The 16723-nt window shown below is 36.6% G+C and overlaps 1 long non-coding RNA gene across 1 annotated transcript; it reads right to left on the reverse strand.

Moving 5' to 3' along the window:
- Window positions 1-3430: 3430 nt before the first annotated feature.
- LOC131528902 (uncharacterized) lies at window positions 3431-12379 on the reverse strand. The gene is made up of 3 exons (XR_009267949.1): window positions 11664-12379; window positions 6799-7033; window positions 3431-5242 (listed from the first exon to the last, which is right to left on the reverse strand). It is a non-coding gene; the product is annotated as an uncharacterized LOC131528902 (long non-coding RNA).
- Window positions 12380-16723: the final 4344 nt, after the last annotated feature.

Consider the following 16723-nt stretch of genomic DNA (forward strand, 5'->3'; position numbering starts at 1 on the left):
AAAGCCAGTTTTCCCCAAAACAAAAAGTTCATAATGACAGAGTAACCCATTTCAATCAAACTGATTAATTCAAGTTTTCTGAAGAGCTATAATAGTTTTTATTCACATATAAATGTGACCCTGGAGCACAAAACCAGTCATAAGTAGCACAGGTGTATTTGTAGCAATAGCCAAAAATACATTGTAAGTGTCAAAATTATCGTTTTTTTTGTTTTTTTTATGCCAAAAATCATTAGGATATTAAGTAAAGATCATGTTCCATAAAGTTTTGTAAATGTATTACCATAAATATATCACAATTTAATTTTTGATTAGTAATATGCATTGCTAAGGACTTCATTTGGACAACTTTAAAGGTGATTTTCTCAATATTTTTTTTTTTCTTTTGTACCCTCAGATTCCAGATTTTCAAATAGCTGTATCTCAGCCAAATATTGTCCTATCATAACAAACCATACATCAATGGAAAGCTTATTTATTCATAATTTTGACTGGTTTTGTGGTCCAGGGTCACAAATATTGATCAAATACATTGAGCACATCAAATATGGACCAAAAACATGCTTGCTTGATGCTCGACAACTATTGAGGGTTTTTAAGATGTATTATTATTTTTTGTATGATTGAGCAATGTGGACGCAAAATGGCTAAACAAAAAGCTTTTTTTTTCTTTTCATTATTCAGTATAAAACCATTTTTGTCCTTGTTCATCAAAAACATCAAGTTCTGTATCACTGAATCAACTGCATGGCACAGAAAAAAAAAGTGATTGCACAACCGTCCAGAAGGTGATTGATATGCACTAAAGTCTTTCTGGGTGCGTATAAACTGCGGTTTTAACTCTCGAGTTGACTAATCTCCAGACTACATCTCTGGAACCATTAACCATGAGTAAGCAGCGTTTGGGTTAATCGACCTAGAGTTCAGAGTTTATGTAACAGTAAATAAACCTTTTGGTCTGCTGTTTATATGATGACAGCGCTATTTACCGGTTAAATATTTTAATGCTTTTACATGAAGTTTAAACAACTTTTTCTAAAATTATGACTGGAGATGCTTTCGGGGACGTCGCTAGAGAGGTAAAAGGTGGTAACGATTATCTGGATTCCCAGCTGCAAAATTAGGTACAAACAGTCTGTAGAACCTGCATTTTCCCAAACTCCCATGAGTGCCCTTTCATTTTTAGGGACAGGCAGGTCTACTGTAGCTTTTAGTTTTGTTTGGTCAAGGCAAGACTTAGCTGTGGCCCACCTGATGCCTTAGATAATTATCCAAAGTCACACTTGGGTAAGTTAACAACCAACTGGACTCCATGTAAGTGTTCATTCGATTCCCTCAAGTTTAAAACATGCTGTGGCCTTGAGCAACTGTGTGTTCAAGATAGGTGACAACATTAAGTCCTGCTGTAACCTTATTCTTTAACCTTTGAATAGTCCCTGGGACATTTTTCATCCCAAAAGGAAGGACCTTACAACAATATAACCCATCAGGTGTTACAAAAGCAGACACCTCTTTTGCCTTCTCTCTAAAGGGGCACCTGCCATATCAAAACCCCTTCAGGAGGTCTAGCTTTGACACATTTTGTGCCTTGTCTATAAACTGGGAATTGGGAAAGGGTGAGTTGATTTGGTTTAATTTGATAGTCTATGAGGCCTGTCCAGAAAGTGTCCAGCCATGAGAGACATTTATCGAAGAAGATACAAGAAGCACTGACACCTCAGTCCCTTTCAAAGGTGATGTTAGTTTTGGGAAATCCAGAAGTCTGGAAATCTGAGCTGTAACCTGGGTGATTTGATGTTTCGAGACATTTGATACTTTCCAGACAGACCTTGGTAAAGCCTAGGTCAGGGGTGGCCAACTTTGGTCCTGGAGAGCCACAGTGATGCAGAGTTTTGCTCCAACCTTGATGGCCTTCTAGTAATGCTTAGACCTTGATTATCTTGTTCAGGTGTGTTCGTTTAGGGTTGGAGCGAAACACTGCAGGGCTGTGGACTGACGCTGGCCACCCCTGCCCTAGATCTTCAACATCTTGGCCAACTTACTAGGGAGGAGCCGATATGTTGATGTTGTTTGATAGACTCTGTTTTCCCTGCTTCTACGTCATGTATTGCAAGGGAAGTCAAGCCAGGAATATCTTTAACCATGTCAGGAAACTCCTGTATCAGAGCTTCAATATCTACCTGATGTTCTGCTGTCAAACAAGATGCCAAGATGGAAACTTTATCTCCCTCTGAAGAGCTTTTTTGTCAAGTGTTCATCACTGCCCTTTTCACTTCATCATAGTCTGTATGTTCAAATGTCAAGTTGATTTACATTGAACATAGAAAATTCAGTTCCAGCTTGTGCGACTGCCTATTCCCGTCTTGTTTTTCTATGGTTCACAAGCTTTTAGAACATCTTGCATCACCATAAAACCATCAGGTACTCAAACAAACAAAATAGCATATATTCTAGACTACTTCGTTTCATTTGATGCATCTATAATGCTCCATAATGTAACTTGGCTTCTGGGGTGCCCAATCCTGTTCCTGGAGATCTATCTCCCTGCAGCTCCAGTTCAGCTCCAACCCTGATCAAACACAACTGAACCAGCTAATTAGGTCTTCAGGAGCACTTGAAAATTATAGACAGGTGTTAGACAGCAGGGTTGGAACTGAATTCTGCAGGTGGGTTGATCTTCAGGAACAGGATTGATTGAGCGACCACAGGTAAGCTGACTCACCCTAAGCTCCCTCTGTTTTACCACTCTTTGTCAAAGTTGGGTGTTCTCTTCATGTCGACTTCGCATGTGATATGCAGTCAAGTTTAAAAACACAGTAGCACAGTACCAAAACTAGAGAGGGGAGGCAGATTACTGGGTGCAGTGATCTCACATGGGTCCACAGACCAGAAACCTGCAACAATATAAACTGAAGTAAAGCAGTTTTATCTCACTTTGGTGTTTATTGCTTCTTTCGCCTCTCTAGTATGAAGGCCTTTTTTGTTGTTGTTTTCATTTTGTCATACTGTGGCCTACACACCTAGCCTTTTTGGACTTTAAGGCACAGTGAGTTATTGGTGTTTATTTTTTGTTTTTGTTTTTTTCTCGATTATAACAATGATTATAGTGTGATAGAAACACTGTAATGATAAGTAGTAGTATTAGTTTAATAGTGAGAGACTTGACTGTGCATAATTACAGTAATCAATGAGAGGAGTGGTTAATTCAAGTTAAACTCAGTAATTGTTTGTTTGAAATAACTTCCACTGAATAATCACTGAATTTGCACTACACCCAGTTGATTAAGAAAAACATCAAATTGCTGTATTCATATTAACTAATAAAACTCTTCATGAATAATTAACAAATAGATACTCATAAAATGACATGAAAAATTAAATATACTCAGAAACTTTTATATACTCAATGACAACCATGTGTAGTCTCCCAGTGATTTACAGAATGGACAGTTTAGTGTTATGTTATGACAAATTCCCTTATGCATGCTTAACGTAATCTATAGTAGTCTTTTTTTGATGGCCGATGCCGATATTTTAGAGGGTGTTTACACAACACCATTTTCAACTAAAAATGGAAAACTTTTTATCCTTTTGGTCATTCATTTACAAGACAATGGTGTTTCGAGGACCTGAAAACAAACTTTTGAAAACGGGTTTCAAAGTGCAAGTTTTTGAAAACAATACTGTTATCGTCTCTGAGTAAACTATAAAAACATGAATTTTGAAAAAATAAATAAATTGATTAAAAAACAAATCTGTAAAATAAACATTTATACTTTAGATTGCAGCTTCTTGATTCTGTAGCCCTATTATGGCAATTTTTTTAATAAATATTTATCAAAAAATATTTAAATTATTTTTTGACATCTGAATTTAAATTGTTGTAATTCATGAGTGCTTTAGAATACAGACCTAAGGCTCTCTTTAAAGGAGACAATCAGCAGATTATCACTGAAGTGTTAAAACATGAAAAAAGTTATAGAAGTTTACTGACAATAAAATACAATATCAATGTCAATGTCTAAATAAGTTGTTTCAAATCTGAAGTTGATATGAGGAAAATTGAGGTTCTTGTGAGATTTTATTTAGGCGTTATAAATATGGAACCTTGAGACTCGGATATATTTTGTCAAGATTCTAAAAAGTTTTTATTATAAAATACTGTACTAAATTTTGTAATATGATGCTTGACACCGACTACTAAAAGATTTTAAAGTACCATTTCCATGGTGATGCAAGGTCCGATTTCAAAACAAGGATGAATTTAGAGTGTTTAAATTACGAACAAAAGGGAAGTAAACATTGTACTTAGTGCACTCTGTAATCTGGTCTGAGCCATATTTTCTCAAATAAAGCCTAGGCAATGCCAATTTTACATACAGGTACACAGTGACTATGACATAGTAGTAAACTAGATATAGAGCACCATAGAAATAGTCAAAATAATAGTCCTGCTCATAAAACTTATAAACCTATGCAGCTAATAAAAAAAGCCAAATATCAGCCATACTAATATATCAGTCGGCCGCTACTATTTTAGTACTATTGCTACTCCAACATGAAACAAAAGCATTATCACAAAAACAACAACATTTTCTGAACAAGTAGGCTTACACTAAATACATTAAATCAAATTTCCTTTTCAGATCAAATGATGCAAGTTTATCTGAATTTGATACTATAGTCACTTGGACTTGAGGCTAGAAGGTGAACTTTGATTCTTTGAGGACAATGCCTGCTTAAACTAATCCTTAAATAGCCTGATTCACTGAAGCTTCTGTGTATTTTCAGGTTTCCAAACATAGTAAAATCCTTTCCACAGTAGGAACACTTGTAAGGTTTTTCTCCAGTATGAATTCTCAAACGATGCTTAAAGTATCCTTTATACGTAAAACTCTTTCCACACTGAGAGCATGTGTATGGCCGCTCTCTTCTTCAGTTCTTGTGTGCTGATTAAGATGTCCTTCTCGTGTGAAACTCTGTCCGCATTGCCGGCATGTGAACGGCTTCTCTCCAGTGTGAATTCTTAAGTGACTCCTTTACGTGTGAAACTCTTTCCACATTCAGGGCAAGTGAACTTGATTTTGGCAGCTGAATTTTTAGTTCTTTTTTTGCACACCATTGTTTTCAGTCGCTGTGCAACTAAAAGATCCTCTAGTTGTCACATTAGGAGGTTCCTGATGCTGATTATCCTCCTTCTCTTCATTCAGATCTTGACTTGCTTCTTTTACTTCCAGTAGGTCTAAAATTAAAATTAAAATGAATTCTATAGGGATACATATGGAAATAAAGTTAATCACATGAATGAAGTTAAAGGGATAGCTGACCCAAAAAATTAAATTTGCTGTTAATGTCCTCACCCTCAGGCAATCCAAAATATAGGTGACATTTTTTCTTCAGTAGAACAGTAATTTTTTGTTGAAACCGTGGTTCTTGGTGATTCATAAAATGCAAGTCAATGGCTACTGGCACTTTAAGAGTAAAAACAAACATCAGACAAGACAAAATTAATACCCGTGGCTCCTGACGATATATTGAGGTCTTATGAAGTGAAACGAGAAACTCAACATTATTTAACCCAGAGCCTCAGGCACGATTCACCAGTTTGATTACATAATCACGCAATGATGTTAACAATATATGCAATTATATCATTAAAGCACCCAAAAAAAAAAAAAGAAGAGAAACATGCATGTTTTATATGTCTTAAGCATATAAAGTGAATAAAGTAATCCTAATCAGCTCATCTTTTTACATTAACAATGAGAAACCATCGAATCTTTATGATGTTAAATCTTTATCTGATATGCAAATGTGCATATCAGCTGTGAAAAAGTGAAGAATTGGGTCTTCGGTCCGAGTCGAACTGTTTTCTCAGTTCAGTGACTGCTGGAGGAACTGGAGCACTGAATCAGTTCATCACAGGATCAGATTCGCCGCTGTTTTGGCTCATTTGGAGTCGGAGTGACTGTCAGGCGTCTGAAAGTGAGTTTTGATTGAGTAACTTGTAGATCTGTGCTGTTTGAGCTGCAAACTGTTTGAGACACTTCAGACAGATTTGATGAACTGATCCATCCAGTTTACTAAAAAGAACCGGTTCAAAAGAATGATTCGCTCATGAACCGGACATCAATCTGGACCGTTTGCCTGAGACTCTGGATTATGGGTAATAATGCTGCAAATAATGTTCAGTTTCTTGCACAGACCGATCGTTTCACTTCATAAGACCTCAAAATATTGTCAGGAGCCACAGGGATTCATTTTGTTTTGCCTGATGTTTTTTTTTTTTTACTCTCAATGTGACAGTAGCTACTGACTTGCATTGTATAAATAATCTAGAGCTAAAAATCTTCTTTGCTGTTCTACTGAAGAAAAAAAGTCACCTACATCTTTGATGACCCGAGGGCGAGTATATTAACAGCAAAATTAAATTTTTGGTGAACTAGCCCTTTAAATAATTTCCTGTGATCTTCAATATACTGATGATGAATTACTGTCATTTCTCATCTTCTCTCTTCTCTGGTGACAGTATTTCACTGAAGTCCTTCAGTTTCCCTCACCAAAAAAAAAAAAAAAAAGGCTTGAGGGTTTAACCTGATCACTTTTACAGATCTGAGTTTCTAAACCATGAGAGATTTTTACTTTCCATAAGAATATGTAAAACTGCACTATATTAACTATTATATCTCAAGTCTGATGGTTTCATAACTAGATGTTAGATATGATGAACAGCCTGAACCTTTTCTACCTTTATTGTTCCTCAGCTATCATAATGAAAAATAAAGACTGGACACAAACCTGTTTGCTCCTCAATATCTTATTTAAATGTTTACTGTTCTGGATCACTCGTGTCTTCACTCTCTTCTTAAAAAAACGTCATCTTTACAGCAGTAGATATGTATAATGTGTTGTCTTCACTCGTTGGATGATGGGAATATTACCAGCATTTGTTGGGGAACTGCTGTCGGAGTGGCTTCACTGAGAATTGTGTGGTATGAATGGCTGAGTCACATGAAGAACTACAGGACCAGACCTGTCAAAATAAAAAATAAAATGTATGTTTTCAACTTTGGATAACAGCTGCTGTTTTGACATTACAATAATGCATAGGGTGATGGAGCTGTTTGTTTAACTGTTTGCAATGGTTGTTGTGTCAAGAGTACAAATCAAAAAGGGAGTCATGACATTTATTATGCACTGGCAAGTCATGCAAACTTCTTTATCTTTAAGGAATGTTTGGAGAAAATTTGGTGAATAAACATTTTAATTTATAAATTGTTATAAAGTGAAAATACAGCCAAGGTGGTAGAGTTTATGACAGCTTGGCACTGCACAAATACATTGCGTTATCATCTCACATTTAAACAAAATGTTGAGTAAATCCAGAGAGGCAAGTCAAGGTGACCATAACATCTTTCACTGTCAGACAGAAATGCAATGCAAGCAGAGCTGAAGAGAAAATGACAGCTAATGGCAAGGCTGGCTTTCATTACAGACTCTTTGACCTCGCTCTGTGTTGCCAGGGTTTTTCCACACAATTGGGCTATTTTAAAAATGCAGTTTTGAAAAATTACAGAGGGGCATGAATTGCTTTATGTATATAATGTATCTCAACTGCCAAAAGGTGTATTTGTAGACAAAGAAAAATGAAAGCTTTTACTAATGTATATTGATCCTTGGAATAAATACCTGGCAACCTAAAGACCGCATGAGTGAGGGAGAGTCTGTATGAAGGCGTTTGAATCTGTTGTCACAAACTAGAGGCTATGTGAGTTTCGCCCACATCATGTATTTTAAGACAGGTTCATTGGGTTTGCTATTGCAGATTAATTGCACATTGATGCTTGTGTGTTGACAAAACAAGAGTAAATGTGGAGGGAAGAAGAGGAATGAGAAAAAGGGCAGGCTATTCATCTTGACCGAGGTCAAAGAGAGGAATTTAATGTATGAAGGCAAGAGTTTTTAAAAGATTAAAGGGGTCGTATGATGCGATTTCAAGTTTTCCTTTCTCTTTGGAGTGTTATAAGCTGTTCGTGCATAGATAAGATCCCTGAAGTCGCAAAGACTAAAGTCTCAAAACCAAAAATATATTCTTTATAAAAGTTAAGACTCGACCACAACCTCCTAAAACGGCTCATTCAAACACGCCCCCACATGTGTACGTCACGGTGTGGGAAGATTTGCAAACACTGCCCAAATGTATATGCAAAGAGAGAGGGCATTTATTCTCGCTGTAGTGTTGTTGTTGTTGCTGCCGCCGGCGCCATGTCCTGGAGACGCTGTGTTTCGTTGTGAAAGCAAAACTACTTTGTTTGGGCTTCCTAAAGAGGACACAACTAGAAATCAGTGGTTAAGTTGTATTTACAACAGTGTTCCAGAACAGTTCAACCCAAATATTCGAGTGTGTGCAGCGCATTTTACAGAGGACTGTTTCCTGAATCTGGGAGCAGCTGCCAGCTGCACAAAGACTGTTTCTATGAAGTGGGGCAATTCCAACTTTGCAAGGACAACAAACTGTAAGGCTTCTGACTCACAGCCTGTAAGTATGTTTTCATATTTAAAGAATTTGCCACTGACGATTCAAATGCGAGTTTTGAGTTGTGTAGAGTAGCGCTTGTTGTTTGTTGTTTCTCCGATTACAAATGCTGACATGGTAATGTTTATGAGGAGCGATGCAACTCGACACTGGACACGTAAAAAGACAGTACAAGTCATTATAACCAGTAATTATATCCCCACTGGATGCAACAAATGCCTCCTTTGTAATGGGTTTTATTGTTTTTGTGTCGTGCCGGGACACGGCATCACAATATGGTAAGGAGCGTAACATTTCCATCTTCAGGCTTGAGGTACTCGGCCAATCACAATGCACTGGATAGCTGGCCAATCAGAGCACGCCTCGCTTCTCAGAATATGTTATTCATATTTATATCTCAAATTTCTCATGCAAAGTGCTCCAAAAAAATGCTAAAATCAAAAAATGTAATAAAATAAAGTGGAATTATAAGTACAGTAGCCTAAGTGCACGTGATTTCTGAGAAAAACTCTTGAAAATTGAAATCCACATCTAAACAATTTTCATTGAAGTATTTGTTCATAGTCCTGGCAGTGTAAATATGGAAAAATAAATAAATAAAGAGGATCAGGCCGATCAGACTGAACACCACAACTATCTTGTGGCCAATCAGCAATAGCGTTTACGCTCACGAAGGGGGAGGAGTCAGGAGAGTGAACAAGCAGGAGATTTATAAATACTGTAGAAGGAGAGACTGCTGAGACATCACCAAATGTCAGATATCACTGGAAAAAAGAAGGGTTTCGATCAATCGCAAGGATATTTCCAACTTGAAGACACTGCGGGAAGGTCTGAACGGATGCCTAGGTTATTTTGTTTCTGCTCGACATGTGAGTAACATGGTTTTGTTATCTTTTGCAGAACCTAGATATGTTGCTGTTGTAATATCTGGAGTATACTGTATATATATATATATACATACACACACACACATATATATATATATATATATATGTAAGGGATAATATAATCAACGGCTAGCTGTGCATTAAACGATTTGAATGCAAGACGTGGAGGCGAAGAACCACCCGATGCGCAGCGGAGCCTCCACGCCTTGCATTCAAACTGTTTAATGCACAGCTAGCCGTTGATTATCCCGTTTATGTCATGGTCATTTGCCAGCATTCACATATTAAAGATGTTAATAATATTTGGGCTGTGATATTTGACCGGAACGATAAAAATGATAGTTATTTTCGTCCGTATTACTATTCAACTCTAACTGTATGTTACTATGGTTACCGATGTTTATAGGAAGCGCATTAATATAGAACGTGATTAAACTGACCTGGAACTACCTGTGCAGTTCAACGAATTTAATCAACACCTGCCAGCCAATCAGAATCGAGTATTCAGACAGACCATGGCATAACTATATATATATATATATATATATATAATATGTATATGTGTGTGTGCATATATATAGGTGTAGTGGATTCATCCATACTTGCATGTGAGCTGTGTTGCAAAGCGTCTTTGTGTATTTGGGGCGGAGCAATGAAGGGAGGGGTGTGTTTGTTTGGATGTCCATTTCAAATATCAACAGTGTTTCTCAGGAATCGCTTACTGCACCTTTCATTGAACCTTGCATCTGTGTAAACCAGTGGTGGAAGAGGTAAATGAGAATCAGTTTACAAAGTTGAGTATCCTTGCCCAGTACTTGAGTGATTAACACCATTCGCTGTAGACTTGCTGCTTGCTCATTGATCTCTGTAGGTTATAGATATATTATACATTGTTTATAGTTATTTATTAGTGTTTCCAAAATGTTTCAGATCGACATGCCCCTTACGGCGTCACAACTCTGCAACATCTGGAATTACAGATTTCCGTAAAACCATTTGAAGAGAGCATGAGTTGTTTTGAGCTGCAGCCCTTTTCTAGCCTGTTGCTGTCAGCTAGAATGAACTGTCACATCCCCGAAACAAGCTAAAACAACAGATACAACGCACAATTATGCATGTGTGGCTGCGCTTTAGTCATTCGTTCATATACTGTATGTTGCGCCATTTACAAGCATGATATTACAGTTAATAATAATATTATACAATCATCTCATAATACTAACGCAACATGGAGAGCCTTCAAAAAAGCATAAAACCACATTTGAATGTTCTGTATCATTCAATGCACACTTAAACGCTCAAAAACGCTGCGTCCCAATTCGCCTACTTATACTATGCCCTAAAAGTATGTAGTCTTTTTGTGAAGAAAAAGTACATACTTTGAGTATTTGGCAGAAGAGTAGGCAAGCTTTGGGACATACTACGTTGTCATAGCTGCTTGTTTAATGGAAGCTCTGTTAGTTACGTGCATCCTGTAACTGTTTAAACTGTCCTGTCAATCATCTTATCACAGTTAACGTCATCCACATTTCGTTTAATTAGATTTCCTACCGTACTGGAGAGAAATAAAAAAGCACATCGCGGGTCTTTCATGCCGAGAACTCTACTCATGTGTTTGCATAATGATGCATTTCAAAGTTAATGACCAAAAATATCATTATAAAAGATGAAAATTATGCAGATGAAATGTAACGTGGATAATATTAAATAAATATTTTTCATCAGTTTAGACATTATTTATCACTCAAATCCCTTTCTCTACCTGTCGGTCGGTCGCGCATATCCGCCATGTTTGTAGTTTTTTTTTTTTTTTTAAACACTTTTAATACGTATTTGTAGTTTTAATCGATTCCTAGTCCACCGCACAATGTGTTGTGGGCAATATTAGCCGTTTAGAGTGCAGCACATCAGTCCAGTTACAGCAGGAGACGCGGCACTGCTTTTATTACATCACAACACCAACACAAAATGGCTTATGTATTTTTGAAGAAAAAAATTATTTTATTCTATCAAAATATGGGTCTATAATTTGTTAACTTTTTTTTTTTCCCCCAGGTAATTTTACATTAATAAGCAGAAATGTGCCTACTTGTCCCAACTCTCCAGACTTATTTGAAGAATTATTGTAATGTTTTTTATTGTAATCTTTTTAAATAATTGTGCATTTATAACACTACTTTCTGTCATATTACACTGACATTAAAACACACTAGGTAACACTGCGTTCTCTCCTGACTTACCAGTTTCTCTATATAGTTTTCCTCAGACGCTGTCATGGGATTTTCTGACCCGATAGCCGACACAAGCAGTCACATCAGGACAATCTGTGGACACATGTCAAACAACAGATGAAGCATGTACTGACAATGTTGTGCAGCAGGGGGCACCAGAAGACAAAAACTAAAATCAGCATGGATTCAAATTTTAAATATTTTTAGAAGCCAGCTTTTGTCCTTGTCAGTAGCTGCTTAACATAAAATGTAGTGTATAAAATTAGTGTGCCTTAAAAATCTTCATTACGTGCTTTATAATTTTGCTTCACCAATGCTACATTGGATTTTCAGTCCCTAAACACTTTTTCATTCTTTTCAAAAAGAGTTTGAGTAAAGGGGGTGCACTGAAAAAAAAGAGAAAAGAATACTGTTCTTCCACTATTTGCAATGCTAATGAGCATTCCCAAAAAAGAACGCAGCTGAGCTATGTTAACCCTCTGTTATTCAGCTTGCAGCTACAGCAGATCAAAGCGTTTGCTCTGCCCACTGCTCTCTCTCACTCTTTTGCAAATCCCTCTTTTCTGTGTGCTCCAGTTTCCAGAGTGGAATTCCCTCTTCTTGCAGCAGCACACGTGTCTACACATCTGTCTCTGTTTGGAGTGTCTAGTTCAGGCGGAGGATGAACATCCAAACCAATTACTTTTAAATAAATGGAGCATGATTGTGATTCTGCCGAGAGTCAGTCAGGCATAACATGAGAGCAGCCTAACATTGTATTTTTGTGTTTCATAGCTGTGCTGCTCAACTCTGTTCCTGGAATCTGACGCTTCCATTACAGGCCTGTGCTAATGAGCTGATGACCTGAATCAGACGTGTTTGTGCTGATGAATCACTGCTCTAAAGCATCATGTTAGTCTTTATTGTTTCCCCTCACATTTATTCCTTTGAGGTTAAATTACTATACAGACTCATATCATTCATCCCACACAATTTCCGCGACATGATTGATACTTCATGCGTGTCTTACGATTTTTTACTTTAGTTTATTAATCATTCCACGAAACCGGTATACGATTTGAGTCCCTCTGACCTTTTTAAGTGTATTTTATCTATTGGGTCACCAAAATCAGTTTTTAAAATCTTTTTGTATTAATTGAAATGTCCCCTTTAATAAGGTTTAAAAACATGACATACATTTTATCTATACATTAGAAATTATATTATTTTTTTCAGTCGACACCACCTATTTTATCATGTCCCTCATGACCTTCTATGAAAGTGTACTTGGGATATGAATAATAAAATTAGAAAAAAAGTCCATACATTTTGCTATTCTCATAAATATCTATCTGTGCTTTTTTTTGCTGGTAATGTTTTTTTTTTTTCTAAGTAAATTCATGATTATTCAATAAAATCATATTATTTAGTTCTGTACCTCAGTAACCCCTCAACCCCGTTACACAAATCATTATAATGAACTGATCCTTATGTGACCTCATTAACAGGAAGTGACACCATATAACTCTTCTGAACAACATTGTGTGCAGACATAGGCAAGTTACCATCTTCTTTTATAACTATAACTTATTAATATTGTGATATTGTGATTGTCAAGCTTAACGACTCAACCCCGTTACATCAAATAAAGATAGAAAACGATTACTTGTGAAAATGATCTTTGTTGTTTTAACAATATACATGATTTCTTAATATCATGCATACCATGTGCTCTCCTGTAATTCACTACATTTAGAGCAAGGGCTGTTTTGAGCAAAAAATCACATCCCCGTCACACTCAACCCCGTTACTTATTTGATCATAACGGGGTTGTGAGATTGTGATGGGGTTGTGTTTTTAACACTTTGGTTCTGAAGTTATCCAGTAATTTAAATGAATTATTATATTTGATCAAGAATCTTATACCACAAGCATATGTTGAATGTAGTAATGTGTTAAAGCTGTGTGTGTGTGTGTGCACGTGTGTTCTGCCTCGATTTTCACATCTTAGTGTTAAGTAAATTTTACAAACAATACCCCATAATGATAACGTGAATGAAGTTCATTTGAAATCTTTGCAAATTTATTAAAAAAAAAACCTAAAACAACTCACATGTACATAAGTATTCACAGCCTTTGCTCAATACTTTGTTGAAGCACCTCTGGCGGCAATTACAGCCTCAAGTCTTTTTGAGTATGGTGCTACAAGCTTGGCACATCTATTTTTGGACAGTTTCTCCCATTCTCCTTTGCAAGACCTCTCAAGCTCCATCAGGTTGGATGGGGAGCGTTGGTTTTCAGATCTCTCCAGAGTTGTTCAGTCAGGTTCAAGTCTGGGCTCTGTCTGGGCCACTCAAGGACATTCACAGAATTGTCCCATAGCCACTCCTTTGTTATCTTGGCTGTGTGCTTAGGGTTGTTATCCTGTTGGAAGGTGAACCTTCTGCCCAGTCTAAGATTCTGAATCATTATCATTAATGCTATCTCAGTATTTTGGTGCACTGAGCTTTTTTTCTACTCTGACGAGTCCCTCAGTCCCTGTCGCTGAAAAACAGCCCCACAGCATGAGGTTGCTACCAGCACACTTTACTTTTGGGATGGTACTTTTCAGGTGATGAGCAGTGCCTGGTTTCCTTCAAACACGATGCTTGAAATTGAGGTTTATCAGACCAGAGAATCTTGCTTCTCATAGTCTGAGGGTTCTTTAGGTGCTTTTTTGCAAATGCCAAGTGTGTTTTCATGTGTCTTCACTGAGGAGAGGATTGAGTCTTGCCACATTGTCAAAGCCCAGTTTGGTGGAGTGTTGCAGTGATGTTTGTCCTTCTGTAGGTTTCTCCTATCTCCACGTATGATCATGGAGCTGGAGGATGATCAGGTTCTTGGTCACCAGTCTAACCAAGGCCCTTCTCCATCAGTTGCTCAGTTTGGCCAGGAGGCCAGTTCTAGGATGAGTCCTGGGGTGCGTTTCCCAAAAACAACTATGTCGCAAGTTCCATCGTTACCAGTAGAGTTCAATGGAACTAACAACCATAGTTAGCTAACGATGCTTTTGGGAAATGCACCCCAGGTTGTTTCAAACTTCTTCCATTTAGGGTAACGAATTTTAACGAAAGTTTTCTGTACCCTTTCCCAGATCTGTGCCTCGATACTATCCTGTCTCCGAGGTCTACAGACAATTCCTTGGACTTCATGGCTTGGTTTGTACTCTGACATGCAGTGTAACCTGTGGGACCTTATATAGACAAGTGTTTGCCTTTCCAAATGTCCATGTCCAATCCACTCAATTGACCACAGGTGGACTCCAATCAAGTTGTACAAACATCTCAAGGATGATGAGTGGAAACAGGATGCACCTGAGCTCAGTTTTGAGTGTCATGGCGAAGGCTGTGAACACTTATGTACATGTGATTTTTTTTTTTTTTTTTTAAATAAGCAAAGATTTCAAACAAACTTCTCTCACATTGTCATTATGGTGTATTGTTTTTAGATGTTTTTTGGAAAATAATGAATTTAATCCATTTTGGAATAAGGCTGTAACATAACAAAATGTGGAATAAGTGATGCGCTGTGAATACATTCCGGATGCTCTGTACAGGGGTGTTGTATGTTGGTGGAAAACCAGAGCCTGTGTGCTTCAGCACCATCTCCATGTGGAGATCTTGAAAGAGGTATGGGCCAGATGTTGAATGCCATGAAGCAACCACACAAGTTATATATTTTATTTTGATGATTATAATGTTATAATGTATACTATGTTATTGTTGTTTTTCCTGCAGTCGGGTTAATAAAACTCAGTTCAGTTGCAATTTATATCTGTTGTCTTTCTTGGTCACATAATGAAATACAGTGTTTATAGAAAATCTTACAGTGAATTTGAGGAAAAAAACAACTATTTATATGTTAAGCAGTATTTGTCTCTTCAACCCCGTTACCCTAGTCTCAACCCCGTCACACCTACATTTTTATTAATTATTTTTTTAAGTTTATGAAAAAGTAATTTATTTTTTGTTGAATTCAGTCTGAAATGTTCAGAGCAATCGTAAGATTTTAGTTCAAATTCTGAAGTTAACCCACTTCTTTGATCAAAAATGATGAGGTTGCTGTCAGAAAAAGTTCCATTTCAGGCTTTAGTATAGCAAAAGTGTGAGATTTTATGTAACTTTTATATTTGCAAATACTGAATTAGTGTGAGGGACATCTGATTAATAGGAAAATGTTGATTTCATTACAAATACATTTTATAATCATATTCAGAGATCATATTGAAGATTAATAGTGCCCATATCTTAAAATAATGACCAATAATAATGGGGATCTGATGCCTGAGGTGGGAAAATATGTTTTTCAGGAAGTTAAATATGTCATTAATGCTGTGGCGTGTTCAGAAAAGTAATACATTTTGGTAAAAAATCTAAAAATGTGTAAGTCCAAATCGTACCAGTTTTGTGGAATGACTCTTATGGATTATAACTAGTACTATGACGTAGTTGCATATTAGCATGCATATTACTAGCATATTGGCTGTTTATTTGTGCTTATAAAGCACATATTAATGTCTTATTCTGCATAATCATATTTTAGATCACTCCGTACCTAAACATAACAACTACCTTGTTAACAATTAATAAGCAGCAAATTTGAAGTTTGTTGAGGAAAAAGTTGTGGTTAATAGTGAAAATTGGACCTTAAAATAAAGTGTGACCTTTTTGGTAAATATTTAGTTCATTATTATCAAAATTTTTATTTTGATAAATAAATCACGCTACCAATGGTGATTAAATCTAACGATCTGTGTATTAGCTCATATCACATCAAACCGTGCAAATCATTATTATTGTTATACTTTGTTCTCAAATTGTTCATGTTAACATCATCATTGCATTACTACGTGTATGTAGTGTGTATTAGCGTTACATGTAGGCCTAGATTTCAATTTCTGTACAGTCTAATCTCTAATTGTCATACCATTCGAATTTCATATAAAGAAATTCCTTTAACCCCAAAAGCACATTATTCTTCCTTATAACTGGTTCACTTTAAAATACAAAACTTGTGTAATCCCAGGCTATCTGTAATGGATGCACATTCAA

This window comes from Onychostoma macrolepis, chromosome 02 (assembly GCF_012432095.1).
Source record: "Onychostoma macrolepis isolate SWU-2019 chromosome 02, ASM1243209v1, whole genome shotgun sequence".
In the NCBI taxonomy this organism is placed as follows: Eukaryota; Metazoa; Chordata; class Actinopteri; order Cypriniformes; family Cyprinidae; genus Onychostoma; species Onychostoma macrolepis.